The sequence below is a fragment of the Centropristis striata genome, chromosome 20 (genome assembly GCF_030273125.1).
Source record: "Centropristis striata isolate RG_2023a ecotype Rhode Island chromosome 20, C.striata_1.0, whole genome shotgun sequence".
In the NCBI taxonomy this organism is placed as follows: Eukaryota; Metazoa; Chordata; class Actinopteri; order Perciformes; family Serranidae; genus Centropristis; species Centropristis striata.
Genome location: NC_081536.1, coordinates 7,878,869 through 7,895,882, shown reverse-complemented (window position 1 = coordinate 7,895,882; position 17,014 = coordinate 7,878,869). Strand labels below are relative to the sequence as shown.

General features: G+C 39.7%; 1 long non-coding RNA gene across 2 annotated transcripts in view; it reads left to right on the top strand.

Moving 5' to 3' along the window:
- The window catches only part of LOC131993352 (uncharacterized), a 94,523-nt gene that overhangs the window by 9,874 nt on the left and 67,635 nt on the right, over positions 1-17,014 (top strand). For both annotated transcript variants that reach the window (XR_009396303.1, XR_009396304.1), the window contains exons 3-4: positions 1,211-1,357; positions 14,347-14,503. This is a non-coding gene — a long non-coding RNA (uncharacterized LOC131993352). The remainder of the gene's footprint in view (positions 1-1,210; positions 1,358-14,346; positions 14,504-17,014) is intronic.

Genomic DNA, 17,014 nt, shown 5'->3' with positions numbered 1-17,014 from the left:
TAATGACAGTCATATCCTGTGGCTATTCCAACATACAAAGTGATTATGTACATTCACTGAGTGAATATTTATAAAATAAAACATTTATTTCTCGCTAGAAATGTAATCAAAATCCATTTTTATGTCAATATTTTAAGTCAAAATATTGATTTTTTCACTAAAAATGAGAGAACTGTCCGCCATGTCCAATCGGAAAAAATATGAACTTGCATTGTAGCAAAATCCGTGTCAGTTTCACGGAAATTTGAGTGATTCCGTGGCTATTCCACAGATTTTGAGTTAAGCGAATCCGTGGCTATTTCACGGATTCCTGTGAGACCAGGTTCAATATTGTGTACTGATACTTCTTGTACTGATTTACTGATGCTAACTATTTTCATGCTGCTAACATTTGTTTTTCTTAGCCTTATTTTTGAAAGCCCTTTTCAGAACTGCCTCCGCCTACTCAGTGGGTAGGGAAGATTACATTAATTCAGCAAAAACATTTGTAAACAACCTGATTTTTAAAAATATTTTTCAGTATTGAAAAGTACTGGTTGGACATAGTGTGCTAAGTCCTTAGTTGAAAAGGGGAAAAGAGACATTGAGAATGATGGCGGCTGGCTGTGACACTGGTGGCAACAGGCCTGTGAGTCTGGAGGCGAGGGGGGCGGGTTGCACGCAGGCAGAGGGAGGGAAAAAGAGAGGTGAGTGACTGATGGGCATGTGTCAACCCTTCTCCTATAGTAAATGTTGAGAGGGGACCATGGGTGGCTTGCTAATTGGGGCGAGATGTAAAAGTCCCTGTCACTCATCATCATCTTCACTAATATGTTTGGAGGCGAAAGCCAGCTGAAGCAGAGAGCTGAATGATTAGTCACTGGAGTCAGGGGCAGCAGAAAGAAGGATGCTTTTCTACTCAAAACATCTTTTTTGGCTGAAGCTCTTGTACTGATAAGATTGGTACCACACTGTGCAGCTGAACACAAAGCTTCTGCTTTAATTATTGAACATCTGTACATTTAATTTAGCAAGGCAATTTCAGGGAGCAACCCTTTGAGACCAAGCCTTGTACTGATCCCCCCCCCCATTTTGCACGTCCTTCCACCAGTGAATCACTCCAGCAGTACTAGGATTGTCTTGGATTGTCATGGTGGTCATAATAAGTACAGGTCTTAACCTTCTAGCATCTATAATTTTTCATTGACCTTGATTTACTCTCTTCTTTCAGAACCCTTCATGCAACGCCCTGATGACAAAGAGAAGGAGAGCTGGGCGCAGCTTCTGGAATTGACTGTGAAATTAACAGGAGGCACGTTATTCCAGCATGCTGCTTAACCAGTGTGAAAAACAGATAGTGACAACGATAACGAAGCAGGTAATGAAATAGTACGTGCTCGTTCTATTGTTGTATGTGTTTATCGCTTTTTTGCTTTTTTTGCAGTCGGCCCTGACTTGAACAGTGGAATAAAAATGTAGATGTTTTTGTTGAGGATTGTCCTCAAATTAAGAGGCTGAATTTAATGACAACATAATTCAGTTTTATATAATTAACATTTTTTTGTTTTTTCCTCACAAATTAAACAATGCTTTCTAATGCTGTCGCTTGAAAACTGCATTCCAACAGGTATAATTAAGCTCAATTTGCCATATAATTAATTTAATATGCTACAAAAAATTTAGCCTCTATTGTAATGGCTGATTAATACTAGTTGTTGGCAGTGTCTCTTCTCAGTAATTCCTGCTCTTGAATCTAACGATCGGAACAAAGCCGACCAGTTATATGATGTAATTTGAGTGGCTTTTAAAACCCGCTAAGATCTAATTTCCATAACCCTCTAACTGGGAAAACAACAGCAATTATGGGGCTGGTATTTGCATGAAGTGACACCCCTGAGCTGCAGTCATGCAGCAGGTGGGTAATTGGCCCTGAGCTGTATAGTGGGCACTCTGTGGGACTGTCCTTGTCTCGTGATGGGGACACCGGCTGCTCCACAGGGTGGACTTATCAGCTCGCTGCCCTCTGAGCCAGATGCAGCATTTCATAATTAACCAAGTGAGACGAGCAGGGTCAGATAGAGACGCTGCAGAGCTGTACTGTAACTCGCTTTGCCCAAGCTGCGATCATACATGTACAGTATATATGTCACTCGTCTCTAGTCTGTTTGCCCTTGCTCTCATTTTATCCGATGTACAGTATGTAGATTATTTGCATGCAGAGTTGCAGACAGTGTGTTAGTGGGAGAGACAGAGAGTTTTATTGCTGAGAATGAAACTGGACTCCAGAGGCCTCCCTGGTGTTAATTGAGGTGTAATGTGATTTGTTTTGCTGGCCCTTCAAGCAGCCCTTCCCAGTCCATTGAATCAGATCCCCCGCGATTACTCTCTAATGGCCCGAGTTACATCTGTGTGCTTTAAACAACCCACAACTGCTGAAGATAAAATGATAAGGTTAATGCTGCAATGACACTATGCAAAGTGAATAACCATTTAAACAGAATATCTTTACAGCACCACTGCAGTGTACTACTGGCCTTAAACATAAAGCCAAAGGGCTGTTGCTGGCACAATACCATTTGTATGTGGTGCAAATCCATGTTTTTGTTCTTACATAATGAGTCTTGCAGGTGAAATAGTTTGCGCAAAGCCGGAACAACAAAGTGCTGTAGTTGGGAGAAGTGCACACAAAGACCTTTCCTTGTAGGTCATGCACTGTAAAAGTAGTCTCTTTCAGTTCATTAAATCCCTGTAGCCATCATTCACCATCATCCGCTGAACATAATTACACACTTCAGCAATGTGACTTGGAGGAGTCTGGTAGTATCAGTACAACTTCATCCCAATGCAGCATGCCCCTCAAAGCACCAAAGAATTAAATTATAAAAAGTCGGCATGCATTTCTCTTTTCAAATACAGTGACATGGTTATTCAAAGTAATCCACAGACCTCGTTGTGATTTTTTTATTGAGAACTTCTTTTTACCAAATCACGTCTGCAAGCGGTTTAGCTTTGAGTAGAAGGTAGGAACTACTCACAACGAGGTCTGTGACTTATTTCTAGTGAGTGTGTCATTTCATTTGTAACGGTATTGGTATTTAAATTTTCAAGTGTATATTTCTTTTCGACCTTTGATTGCCACAAACGCAGAAGATTTCACCAAAGAATTGTGCAGCTTTAGCAACCACTCAACTTGCACACATTAGACAAGGACGCTGTCATATTTAAAGCTCCAGCAAGGTTTGAAAAACAAAAAGTCATTGCAAAACACTATGCTTTGGAGAAAAATAATTTCTCTTATGTTTTGGGTGAACTGCTCCTTTTTGAACAATCCATGACCTCATCATTCAAAGACACAGGTGTTGGATAGGAGTCAGTGACTTATATTTGACTGTGCCACATCATTTGCTTCAATACCATATTCAGTAGGGACAACAACAACAATGGGATTTTCTTTTTCTATTATAAAAGGAATGGGCTACCAGGTGCAGGTCTGTAGGGAACATATTTATTTATTATAGGCAGGCGTGTTGATGCGCAGAGCTATACCCGACTAAACCGATCATTCTTTAGTGACCTTTCTGCATTGGTGCCACTGCACTGCAGTTCATGAATGTTTAATGGAAAGGCTGGCTGTTTTGGGCCTGCCAAGCTGGGTTTGCTGCCTGACAGAAACATACTAACTCAAAGGCAGAATGGAGGTTAAAAACAGTCGGTGCTACAAACAAAGGACACCAGACACAACCTCTGACAAGTAAAAAACCCCTCAGACCCACAGAAAGCAGGAAAGGATCAAGCACTTGGACACAGCATAACTCATATTATATTAATTAATCTATCGGATAATCAGTTAAGAATGCCAGATAGATATCTGGAATGACAAATAACAGACAGATTGAAAAAAGTATGGGTGAGGACTACAGTAAGTAGAATATGAGAGAGGGACATTGTAAAGAAAACAGGAAGAACAGGATGCCCTGCTGGTAACAATATCTTCTTTACAGTCTGGCCCACAACCTGCCTCCTTGACACTTTTTCTGTCTTCTTGTATTTTGTACAAACACTATAAACTTTCTGGTCACGAGAAACCTTGAAATAAGTATAAAAGAAGGCAACAGCAAGAAGCAGTTTGCAGAAAGAAATAATAATATTAAAAGAAGATGGGAAAGATAATTGGGTTTGAGAGTGAACATAAGAGATTGTACATAAAATGATGAGAAAATGTGCAGAGGAGAGGTGCTGGTTTGGCAGGTGGACAGTTATGCAGGAAACAATTACCAAATTTATTTTAAAAAAAGAAAAAAAAAGCATCTAGCCCCTGAAACAAAACCTCCACCAGTTTGTTGATGCCGTGTTTGACTATAAAGGCACAAACAACATCAAATCAAATCAAAGTCTTTTTCACTGTTTGCAAGATAAACACAATCAGCCTCTCATATCTGTCTGACAGCATCCCCTCTTCCAGGTTTATGGAGGAGACAGAACAAAAGGAATATTAGTCAACTGTGTCATGAAGTGTGAGTGTGTGTGGGAGACACAAAGAGAGAGAGTAAGGCTAACTTCAACACCATCAAAGTATAGGGAAACTTTAACTCCACGTCGTACTGGGTGGCATGACAAGATAAAAACCTTCAGCTCTGAGCTGAGAGAACATGCAGATGAGTCAGCTGCACTAACGGAGTGGACAGAAAATGAATATGATTTCAATAAAAAACGATCTACTTTAGAACTCCTACATATTCAGTGAGTCAAACTATGGTAACTCAGTTTGACAACTTTAGCATAATATATAGCCTCTCTGCAAAAAGCAAAACAATAAAAATAGTAAGAGATTTAAAAGATCACATGCAATTTCAAGTAGTTGTACATGATCATATACATTATGCACATGATGTGAAGCAGAATTAATGTTTTTGAATTATTATTGGCGGCTTTGAAGTTGCAAAACATATAAAAACCCTATGCCACTTCAATGACGCCTCACTGCACCTTGAGGCGGCTCTTTAAATTTCCATTGGTTCTTAGTGGAGAGAAGCACTGAAGAGGGAAATAAATGATAGAGCCCTTTCTGTCTGGGCTGGGGCTGTGATGCAGAGAGCAGGTCTCATTGATAATGCATCAGGAGAAGAAATCCATCAGGACCACATCCATTTAATGCATGAAGCAGACGTTTATGCATGAAAGTGTGCGTGGCCCCCTCGATCCGAACCTGTGGCCAGGCTAAGTGGCGCTGTCCTCTCCGGGTTGTCACTGAATCCAGTAGCTCGGGTCTCAGGGACACAGCGGCTCCCATAGACATCACTCCTGCACACTTCCAGACAAAAGGATGAAACATTCATGAGGTGTCTTTGTGACAATGGCAGATTCAACACTGTTTGGTTATGGTGTCCCCCCCCCCCCTCCCAATAACACATCATCATATCTCTTGGCCCACTTGATAGAGCTTTCAGGTGAAAACATAAACCCTGTGTCGAGTGATTACCAAATGTGCTCCTGCAGAGGAAGGACTGGCATTTCTCTCTCTTTGTTGTGCCTCTGACCTTTTGAAAATATCACAGATTAAATCTTTAATTATTTATGAAGGCTAGTTGTGGTAATGGGAGAAGAAGAGGGGGATGCTGCCACATGTGTTGGGCCTTACTGTTAGAAAAAATAATAAGACTTTGTGCTTGGTGCAGTTCTAATCCTACCAGTATACATTCATGCATGTGCTGAGAGGCCCAGTTTGCTATTTGACATTATCAGATGTTATTGTTTCGTGAAATTGGTGCTTTCAGTGCATACTCTCTCCTTTGAGATTTCTGATTCTTACTCTTACTCTTACATTGGAAATGGATTCACCAGTACAGATATTGAGGAGCCAGTAAATACACAACCTTTATTTTTATTTTTTTTTAAGATTTAACAGATATATTTGTTAGCCTTGTCTGAGGACATTTGGGACTTGCGGTCTGAGGGTTCCTCTCTGGTTCTTTTTTGATGCTCTATTGATGCTTTTTCATGCATTCAGGCATTTTATTTACAGTCCAAGAACAAAAAAACAACCAGTGTGAATCAGGCCCCACCTGGCCTGCGGGCCATAAATTGAGTATCATTGCCCTACACATAAAAAAAAAATATCGCTTGCAATAAGTTGGTCAAAGGTGTTGTTTTTCATACGTTGCTTTCTCAAACTCTCAAAAAAGACCCACTGGAGCATTTCCAAAATTGATCAGCACTTCCTTATACCAAAATATAGTGATTACGGTTTTAAACACGACATCAACATTGGAAAACAGTCAACGTTTTGTTACATTTCTGCAACAAAACTACTTCCTTAAGCTTAGGATAAAATCTGCGTTACAAACTATAGTGAAAAAAAGTGAAATAAATTGACATAACTACTGGAATTGAGCAAGGAAGTTAAGTAACATAACTTTAGGTAAAAACACTGATACTGATTTCACATGGGACATGAGGACCGGTCTATTTGACGTTTTGACCACCCATTCTGCCGACCCTAAGTGTACATTGATCTATAAAGGTAAATGTGGTTTGCTTCAAGCTGCTGCTCAAAATGACACATAAAATGATACAACTTATTAATTAAACACTCGTATCGTATCAGTACTCGGTATGATGAACCCAAAGCCAAGGAATCGGGCCTGAAAAAGTCAGTGAATACCAAACTTTAGACTCAAGAAGGACCTTCTTCCTAACATATGTATCACGCTGTTTATTGAACTTCAATACAGCAACCCTCAGATCCTCCCAACATCACCTACACTCATGCTGTAAACACTCCTGACACATGCATTTTAAAATAATCAAATAATCATGATCCGAGAAATAATAAACAAACAAACAACAGAGAAAATAACTAGGCTTTATGGAGAAAAAAAACTCCCGGGAGAATGGTTTAACCAGTGTTTGATATGCAAATTTTCTTTTTCATCGGAACCCCCAGTAAATGTCAGGATGGGACGCTGGGGAGGGGCTGAACATCTCAATTAAAGAGCACTAACATGCATCATTCCAAACAACCCATGAAATGAAAGGCATCATTTAGATTGATCTACAGCATCAGTGAGAATAAATCAGAGCAGCAGCCTAATAATGCAAAACTCCATCTGAAAATTGCAGATAGGAATTCAGAACAGTATCTGCATAATGGTGTTCCAGCTGATGAAGTTGGCCATCAGTATTTGGGAAAACGGCCCCAGTCGCTGTGAAGTTAAATGCTAAACGTTTCTGTGAGAGAAGAATAAGTTAACAAATGTCCCTCTCTAATGGCTGAATTGTGCTTACAGTTTGTTTTCTTTGGAACAAACTGTGGTTAAAGGCAATGAAATGATTTCTCTGCACTCCCAATTAACCTTCTCGGTGTTCATGCCAGTTAAGCACTTTCACTGAGTTTGGAAATGTGCTCCTTGGCACTTCAAATTGGCTCTTGGCTAATTCTAGCATTTTGTACACAGTTTCCCAAACATAAGAAGCCCCTGGCTATCTGTCTATTGTCTAAGAATATCTATAACAGCTTGTGCTGCGTGATCTCTTCCAATAATTACCTAAGTTCTGATTACACTTGGACTTGCGACAAACTGCACCACAGATTTTGTGGCATTTCAACAACCTCTTACTTGAGGGATAATTTCTTGGTTAAAATTATTATAAAAGAAAAATCAGTAGTAAAAGACCTCCTTATCCTGAGTTTTTGTGTGTTTTGAAGTTAACACACAGCCTTTCTTTTACTACCATCAGCAACACCAAAATGAATGTATTTTGGTATGGTCCTCTCACACAATTTGATGGGTGAAGGCGTATCCTATCAGCACATGTCTTATAAATGGTTTCTATTTTGATCAGGTACAGTCCAGAATAATGTGTCTTGCTACCCTAAAGGACACATCTTTGTACTCATTACTCTTATGTCTAAAAATTGCTCGCTTGCAAGTTAGACGTTCTTTAAACATTACTCAAGTGAACATAAAAGTACTGACTTTCATTAATCAGAATATGAATTTATTTGCCCAGAATAAAGAATGTACTTGGTTTTATCTTGGTGGCATCAGCGCAGGAACCTGGCAATAGTTTTCCAAGTCTAAGAAAAAAAATGTTTTTATTGTGTAGCAACAGCAGGCCCACACATTTATTTCAAGATGACAGTGTTAGTTATACAGCAGAGAGCATACAATACATACATATATCCAGATTGTTCAGAAAGGCAGTATGCCACAGGCAGGAAGTCAGTGTGACGCTCTTTATGAATGCAGGAGAATATGTCTCACATCTAGATTTACAGGTTAAGAATTAATGCAGATTTTATTAAATATTGAGCCTCTAGTATATAACAGTATCAAGGGTTATATTAACAACCCCCACTGAGAATGACCTAATTACACTGGCTGACCATGGAGAGGTTGAGATTTTAGAGACCACAAGGGATTTTACCAATAATGTCACCCTTGATTGCTCTGTTTGCCCATGTGGAAAATCTCTATGAAGTGTTCAGAGGTGGCACAAAATATTAAGATATCAGAAAGTAACATATAAAACGTACTTTGTATTACTTTTTTGACAACCCTAACCCTAACAGCAAAACTTTGCACCCCAAAACAAAATACAAATTAATAATAATTTGTTGCATGAGTAAACTTAAATACTGCTGTTACAGTCAGAACTGGAATCATAAACACTGCACATGCATTGGTGCGTTCACTCGTGTGTGCACATGCATGTGTTTTAGAGGCAATGGTAAAGCAAATGAATGTGCAAGTTGAAAATAATCTAACAAATATAAGATGAACCTGAACAAAAGACTAGATTTGTAAAGTCTAGTGATGGTGAAGTACATTACATTACATTACATTACATGTCATTTAGCAGACGCTTTTGTCCAAAGCGACTTACAATAAGTGCATTCAACCTGAAGGTACTAGACATAGACCACAGGAATCAAGTAAGTACATAACTTTAAGAGCTAACTGTCATCGCTACAGGAGTGCTATATGTTAAAGAAGAAAAGAATAGAAAAGAAGAAGAAGAAGAGCAATTTTTTTTGTATTTTTTTTTTTTAAGCCAGGTTTAGGCTTAATGGAAAATTATACTGCAAACCATAGACAATATTCAGTCAAAAAATGATTAGACCAGCCTTGTTTTCTTCAATTTCTTGGTCATTTTAATGCCTGGTACAATGAAAGGTACATTTGTTTGCACAAATATAATGATACAACAAAAATAGCTCATAAGAGTTTTATTTAAGAGCTGATATCTAGTCATTTTTAATGGTTTTCTTGATAATGATTTTGGTTATTATCAAGAAAACTATGGAAAATGGCTAGATATCAGCTGTTATAATAAACTCTTATGAGATATTTTTGTTGTTATCATTATATTTGTCCAAACAAATGTACATTTAGTTGTACCAGGCATAAAAATGAACAATAAATTTAAGAAAACAATGGTCTAATCATTTTTTCCATGACTGTATATACCTCAAAAGATGACACATCAAATTCACAGAAGTAATACTTACTGTAATAAAGCTTTCATTCTTTTATGTCACATTTTCAGTATTAAGTTGATGTACATAACAGAATATCAATTACATGAAATATAAAGTGACTGAAAATGGCAACTATATTTTTAGTTGTGGCAACCAGAAGCTGATTCTCAGCCTGGAAACTACAGTTAAAAGTAAGAGCTGAGCTTTTGCATTTACCTGTTTTTTCCTCTGTGTACTCTATACTGTGGGATTACTCTGCAGTAATTGGAGGATGATATAGATTTATTTTCCCCACTGAATGTACTGTACATTTTGCTCTTGAGTTGCACCCTTTGCTGGTAACATCTCGATCAGATTTTTGCTAGGTCAGAATGTTCTGACACACAGCATGACACTGTTGGGGTGCATGGCCACCAGCTCTTTTTCAGACTGTAATCTGGGACAGTTTATGCTTGTTTCACTGCTCAACATATTCTCCAGCATCTAACGCAAAGGCGAATGCAAATGCAAGATGTTGAAGATTAAAAGAATTACTTAGAATCTGAAAAAAAAGACTGCATTTAAGGCTTTAGATGACCCAGTTTCCAGGCATCCATCCAGTGGCTTAGTTGCTCTGGAGGCTGAATGTTGTATTTGTGGATTCACTGCGCACTGTGTGTGTTTGTGCATGTGCGTCTGAGCTGTTTGCACATGCACACGTACATGCAAATGCTTTTTTGTGTTTGTGCTCTTCCTTATATACAGCTTTTTTTTTTCTTCACTTGTGTTGGTTGCTACACATCCTTAGATCTCATCAAAAAAACAGTGACCTAGATATAATTAACCCCCTCAAACCAGCAGAAAATTGTATTTAAAAGTAGCACAGCACCCATCAATCTGCTCTGCATGTCAGCATGGAGCTGCTCCCCATGTTAAAGTTGGATTCCTAATAGGGGGAGATATCGTGGACTCCCTGTAGCATGTCAAGCTGGCGGCACACAAGGCTCAGAGACATGTAGTAGACAGGTGATGGAATAAATAAGCTTGTCTCAAGGCAGTCTCCTAGCTGACAGGTACTTCACACAAAATACAGAGGTTCTAGAAAATAAGAGCTTGAGTTATTGTTGAAATGAGTTTCACTTATTGAATGGCAGAGAAATAATTAATGCCCTGAACCATGACTTTTACTTCTGTGGCAGCATGAGACAGAGATGCTTGAAAGGGATTGAAATTTCATTTATTCTTGCTCAGATATGCACTTGTAAGACATTATGAGGTGTAATTTTCCATTGGCTAAACAGCTCAGCCCTCGTCTCCTTTGAGGTGAATGAACACAAACATCACACGCTGCCTTTAAGAATCTTCACTAACGCGTAAAATCCTGATTACACTTTTCCTTTAATCTAATAATCTGATTTAATTTGTTCATTTGGTCGTGCATATCAGTGTGGGAATACAATACACGTTCAAACCTTTCTATTCAAAATGGTAGGGTTACTTATGGATGCGGCAGTTATTATGATAATAAGCCCACATTAAGTCATGTGTATTCTGTCTGATTTTCAGTGTTCACTTTTTTCACATTCTCGTGAGATTGATTTCCTCTGAAGACCTCTTAGAAGATCAAGATCCTCTTCGTGGCTCATGCGCATATCTGATTGCATAGATTATGAGTTACATCAACTGTTGCTTGCACGCTCACAGAAAGTAGCTGCCTAGTCAGAAAACTGGGAGATTAATTCAAGGTTATGAAATGAAGATTGATATGATTGCAGGCAGATAATTAATGCTACTTTGAAAAGGAAATGATCAACTCCACCAGTGAGTAATCATACTTACAAAGGTTAAATTAAGCAGCACTCTCAGTTGCTATAATATATTTGAAATCACTCACTTAGTTTCACACAAGGTTAAAATGAATGTGGCCTGGGGGGCTGATTGGAATAATTTTAGGATTATTGTCATCTTAATAGTTGATGGAAAAATACAGATTTTTTTTGAAGAACACCAATAAATCAGGTCAACTAACATGTACAAAATGTAACATACATTGTATTTTAACTCAACATCAGTTTGTTTTGTCATATGGGCATCCACCTTCCTGCTATTGCTGATGTTTCTTAAGACCAAGCATGGCTTTTTGCACAGTTTTTTGCCTCAAAATCTGCACAAAAAATGACTAACTCTTAACAGGCTTATGTCTTACAAAACAACAGTATTCTGCAAAGAACCTTTTTCCGTCTGCTTTTTTCTGCACAATGCGGCATTGCTGATGCGTGGTTTCCTCACCCTCCCTCTGGGAGGTGTGAACCAAGGGAAGGGAAGGGTAGAGACAGGAGGAAGAGGAGGCGGAGAACACAGAACGCAGTAAACTTCAATAAGCACATTGTCCTCATCTTCTTGTTCGGGAGATCAGTTTCCACTTTTTACTGAGGGAATGGAGAATTGGTAATCCAATACCCCTGATATTTTCAATAGTATGTCTAATAAGTTAATAAGATGATGGGGTTGTCATGCAGAGCTGCACACTGGATCTTCACACTCTCATTAAATCTGCTGATGAATCAAAGCAAATCCATTAATAGGTTGAGATGCAAGCAGACAAACCGTCCCTCCAGGGGTATTTTATGTATAGCTGAAAGATAAGCATCAGAACCCTGAGTCTGTTAGACTTTGTGGAGAGTCGGAAGAAAGCTGATGCATCCTAGAATTAAATTAGTGAATATATTTATCATAAAATATCTTTTCTGAGTCTTCGTCAGAATGGCAGCGCTGCTGAGAATCCTACTGGCACACAGTCCTACCCTGGGGCTCGGGGATTACATGTGCTGCGTACACGTTAAAGCCTCTAAACCCTCGCCTCCGCAGAGCTGATCTGACTGCACAATCATCCCCCTCACTCTCAGCTCCACTCCATCGGCCGTGAGGCCTCCTTTCTCCCAGGATGCCGGCTGCTTACTTCCAGATCAGCAGAGCTCTGCAGTGCCCGCGAAGGTCGGACCATGAGTAAATTTGTCAGCTTGCCTCTCTGCTCACTGGATCACCTGGGAGTTGACCCTCTAGCTCACCATAAGTTCATGGAGTCGGTATTCTGACTGGAGTAAGGATTTTTCAAAATAAATTAATCTATTATTATAAGTTTATTTTTAGAAAAAAAAACAGGTAAAAAAAAACCCAGGAGTTATTGTTTTGTTCAGTACACTCCTGCTAACTTGCACTAGCACATATGCAAACATAAACGTATATGTTGTACAATTGCACGTGGCTACACAAAACCACTGGCTCACACTCACACGCTCACATCCACCCACACAAACACACAACACATCTGCAATTTCAAGGGGTGAATTGAGGACCTAGAGCCAAGGAAGAACGTGCAGGGCAGAGCATTTTCAATTAGCCCCTGGCAGTTCTTCAACCTTACCTATCGTCATTGCATCACATTTCAATATTGCACAGAGGTGTGCCGCCAACGCACTGCTGACACATCAAAGGGCTGCGGCAAATCCACACTCCTCCTCTGAGCCTCACAGCTATGTCACAGCTGTTTCGGGGTAGGCCAGACTGGCACAGGGAGAGGCCAGGCATGACTAAAGACCTCAGCAGACATATTAAAAAATGGATTCTCTATTTCCCACTTCGATGAGTTAAAGTTATCAGGTCAGCCTGTGGGTAGAGCTTGATGGTTTCCTGGTCCAGCATGGCATGGTTACATCTCAGGGTTAAGGAGAGAGATGATCTGGATCATGAAATGTGTATGACGGGGGAGACGTGATGAATTCATTTTAACTGTAGCACTTTTTCAACAACTTTTTCTTGCCTAAAGTTAGTTTAATGATAAAGCTAACTTAACCATGTCCTCTATCTATGAAGTTCGTACCCGAGTACACCCGAACAGGCCTGCTGCACAGCAGGCAGTCCATCCATTCAGCACTGCAATGACATATCCTCAGTACACACTCAGTACAGTGTACAATAAATGGGTGCAAGGGCATAAGTCCAAGATGAAGAAATAAATAATGACACCCCATCAGTCTATCTTCCAGCCCTCTGTGGGTTGGTGTAAATGGAGGCTATAGAGGCGGCTGTGGTTCACTGAGCTCTTCATCAAGATTTAGTAGATACAGATATATTTGCAGAAGCAGCATTAACACAGCGAGTTAAAGTTAAAACACTGTGCTCATTTGTTGCCGCTGGCCTTGCCTCCTTACCTCTGCGCTGTCTGTTCCTCTCTCTTTTCTCCTTTACTGTTGGCCAAATGAGTTAGGGCTCTAAATTGAATTCCATCTTCATGTAATTCTTCCAGAGGGCTCGCTAATTAAGAATTTAATTATGGCTGAGAGCAAAACACAGGCAACAAAACCCCCTCATGTTTAAAACATGATCACCATCTCTCTCTGTCTTTCTCTCTCTGCTTCCTTCTTTAAGTGTGTTTTCTGAAAGTTTTGAGGTGAAATGAAGGTAAGACATATGCTTAGATGGTAATCAGAAAGGACTATAGCAGAAATTCTCAGGAGTGAGCATGCGATGCATGCATGATCAAAGAGAGTCAGGAGGTTGGACTGTAAAAAAAAAAATATTCAACGTTGGTTAATGTTATTAAAATTATAGGCTTGTTTGCTCAGAGTAAAAACTTTCAGTGCCTCAATCCCCCAAAATAAAGTTAATATTTGATGATTATAGAAATAAAAAAAAAAACACAACTTCATTAACGACCTGTGTTTTACTTTGACTCTCTCTGCAAGCACTGCTCAGTGTGATATTCTACAATTATGACAATGTCGCCTTTCTTTTGGCGATTTGCACCAGGGCTGCCTTGAGGATTGTTCCCCTGCCTGGGGGCTCTTCACTCTGTAGACCTGTCCTGTTCACATACTGTACCTTTTCTCCCTCTCTCCATTACGCAGACCCTCTCATCTTGTCTCGGTGGGCCAACCTCCCAGCAGCTATTTGTCACAAGCAGATGTTTCAGAGAACCATGACCTCCAAGTGTGGTTGCTGGGGAATGGAAGCTTGGCGCCAGTTCTGATTGGAAACCTGCAGAGCAGAGAGGGCATGGTCAAGGTGAGTAATACTAGCTCCTCTCTGGTCCTGGGGTCGGCTAATCTCCCATGGCAATCAGGAAGGCAATAGAATGAGCGAGAGGTCCCTGAGTGGGGCTGTCCAGGCCCTGACATCACGGTGATGGGGCCAAACTGGGACTGACTTTCAGGAACGGTATTTAATATCTCCTCTCCAGCTATCCCACACAAACTTGTTATGGAATAAGTTGTTAGGTCTACATGATGGCATCAATTGTGGCTCCAGAAATCTACTGATGTGGTAAAAAAAAAAAAAAAAAAAAGACTGTAGTTGTTTACGGTCTGTGAGAAAGCAACAGTACTCTGGCATCAAGAGTATACTGGTTTCTGTTTGGGGGCCAAGTAGCACTAATGAGCATGTTTAAGCAAGAATTGGATTTAAAATGTGCAGGTAAACTGTCCTTGTGGAGAGGAAACAAGGAACAGATTGGCTGAAATATCTTTTGGACCTGAAAATGTCTTCTAAAGGGATTCAAACTGGACTTTTGGTTTGATATAGTTGCAACAGATACACATTGGTAAAAAAGCAACATAAAAGTAAGGCGTTTTTAAGTTTCTTGAACTCTACGAATGCGGCAAACACCATTGTTCCTTAAGATATTTACTCAGTTGATGCATTGTTTTTGTTATCTGGCTCTCGGGTGTCATTACATTACCAGCAGGTGAGCAGGGGGAGACTGTGCGCTGCTGCGTTTATCTACATGTACTGGTCGCTGCAGTGACACTGACCTGGTTGTTGAGAAAGAGAGAGTCAGCACACAGCTGCACAGATAATAACATGACAGCCACACACACTTGCATGTGCATGTCGTGTACACAGAAGCATAAACAGGAAAGTATAGCAACCACAACCACAAACACACACACCCAAACACACACAACATCCACATTGCGCTGCCCACACATACACACGGCATGCATATTGCACGTGTGGGACTGAACTTGAAGTTAGCAGTATCGTTATATTGAGGTTTTTTTATTGCGTACATTTTAGGCTTTTAGGTGAATAAATGCTACAACTGCTTAAACCCCAAGCCAAGTTCCCATTACTTGCTGCCACCAGCTGATTAAAGTTAAGGCGGTTACCAGCTGTGAAGTTAACATTACCACAAGCTCGGGTTGACCTTCAAGATGGACCAGCTATTCTCATTTTAGTAAAAAGGTGCTCCTAATATATTATACAATAACATACAGTTTGTCAAAAATAAAATCAACTTAAATGAAATGGTCAATTTGAATATTTGGAGGAAAATTAATCGTCATCAACTAATTGATAAAATATCTTTTTGGTTAATCAAAAGAGAAATGGTTAGTGGCAGCACTGTTCATTTTCATTCTCATCAAACCCTTCCATTGCATTGTGATATATTTTATTCTAGTGTTTCTTTTAATTTATCTTTTAATTTGTACGTTTTATTATCAGATGAAATTGTTATCCCTCCAAAAGCTAATCTGTCTTCAGTTACAGCTAGCTACAGTGATAGCTTATTTTTTGACCACTGCTAGAGCTTTAGAGCACTCTTTTATAACAATTCATTGTTTATATTGCATCTTCTGCCACTGTGTTTACAAGAATGCACATGCACGCCTTGATCGCAGTATAAGGTCATGCACATTTCTTCCAGCTGCGGAGCGTGTTAACAGTTGGTGGCAGTAATGTGCTCTAAAAGTAGCAATACGGCAATAAAAGAGAAGAAGACCGCAAGCCCACTGTAAACAGTGCAGGGCTTAGAGCAATCAAAAACAAAAGGCTTTGCTTTATGAGGTAGGAAATGCATTCAACATGTTTGTCAGAACTTCAAGAGGCACGCAGGGCAGTTTTTAGAAAAACTTTCAACGTGAGCGAAACTGTTTATAATAAAAACTCCACGTGCTACCTTCAAAATCTCTCTCACTCACTCACTCACTCACTCACTCACTCACTCACTCACTCACTCACTCACTCACTCACTCACTCACTCACTCACTCTCACTCACTTACTCACTCACTCACTCACTCACTCACAGACTTTGCCACCTCACAATATGCAGTTTATGTGCTATTATGGTCCATTGTTGTGTTCCCACAGCCACAAGTGAAAGGATTCCCAGTGCCCTGCTGGATACACATTTGCTGAAATTGGAGAGAGGTAGAGACAGGAAAGATATGGGGACGTGTTGTGCCAAGTCACCATCGTACAGTACATAATGAGACATGTTCTTTGGTAGGCATCGCGTTCCACCAATTTAAAATGTGCACTGTGTAAGTACTTGTCAAAAATCTTGTTTGTTTGTTTCCAATTTAAACTACACAGTGTACTTTTTAAAATGAGTAAGTGGCAATGTTGTAAGTTAAAGACCTTAAACACAAGCTACACGTTTCTGCATTGAAGGTACATTAGCAATGTGATCACACACAAAACGTGCAGCGATCCCACCAGTAATACAGATGCTAATGAAGAAGTTATTGTCGGTGATAAAAGATTGCGTATTAGTGAAAAAAGAGTTCAGCACC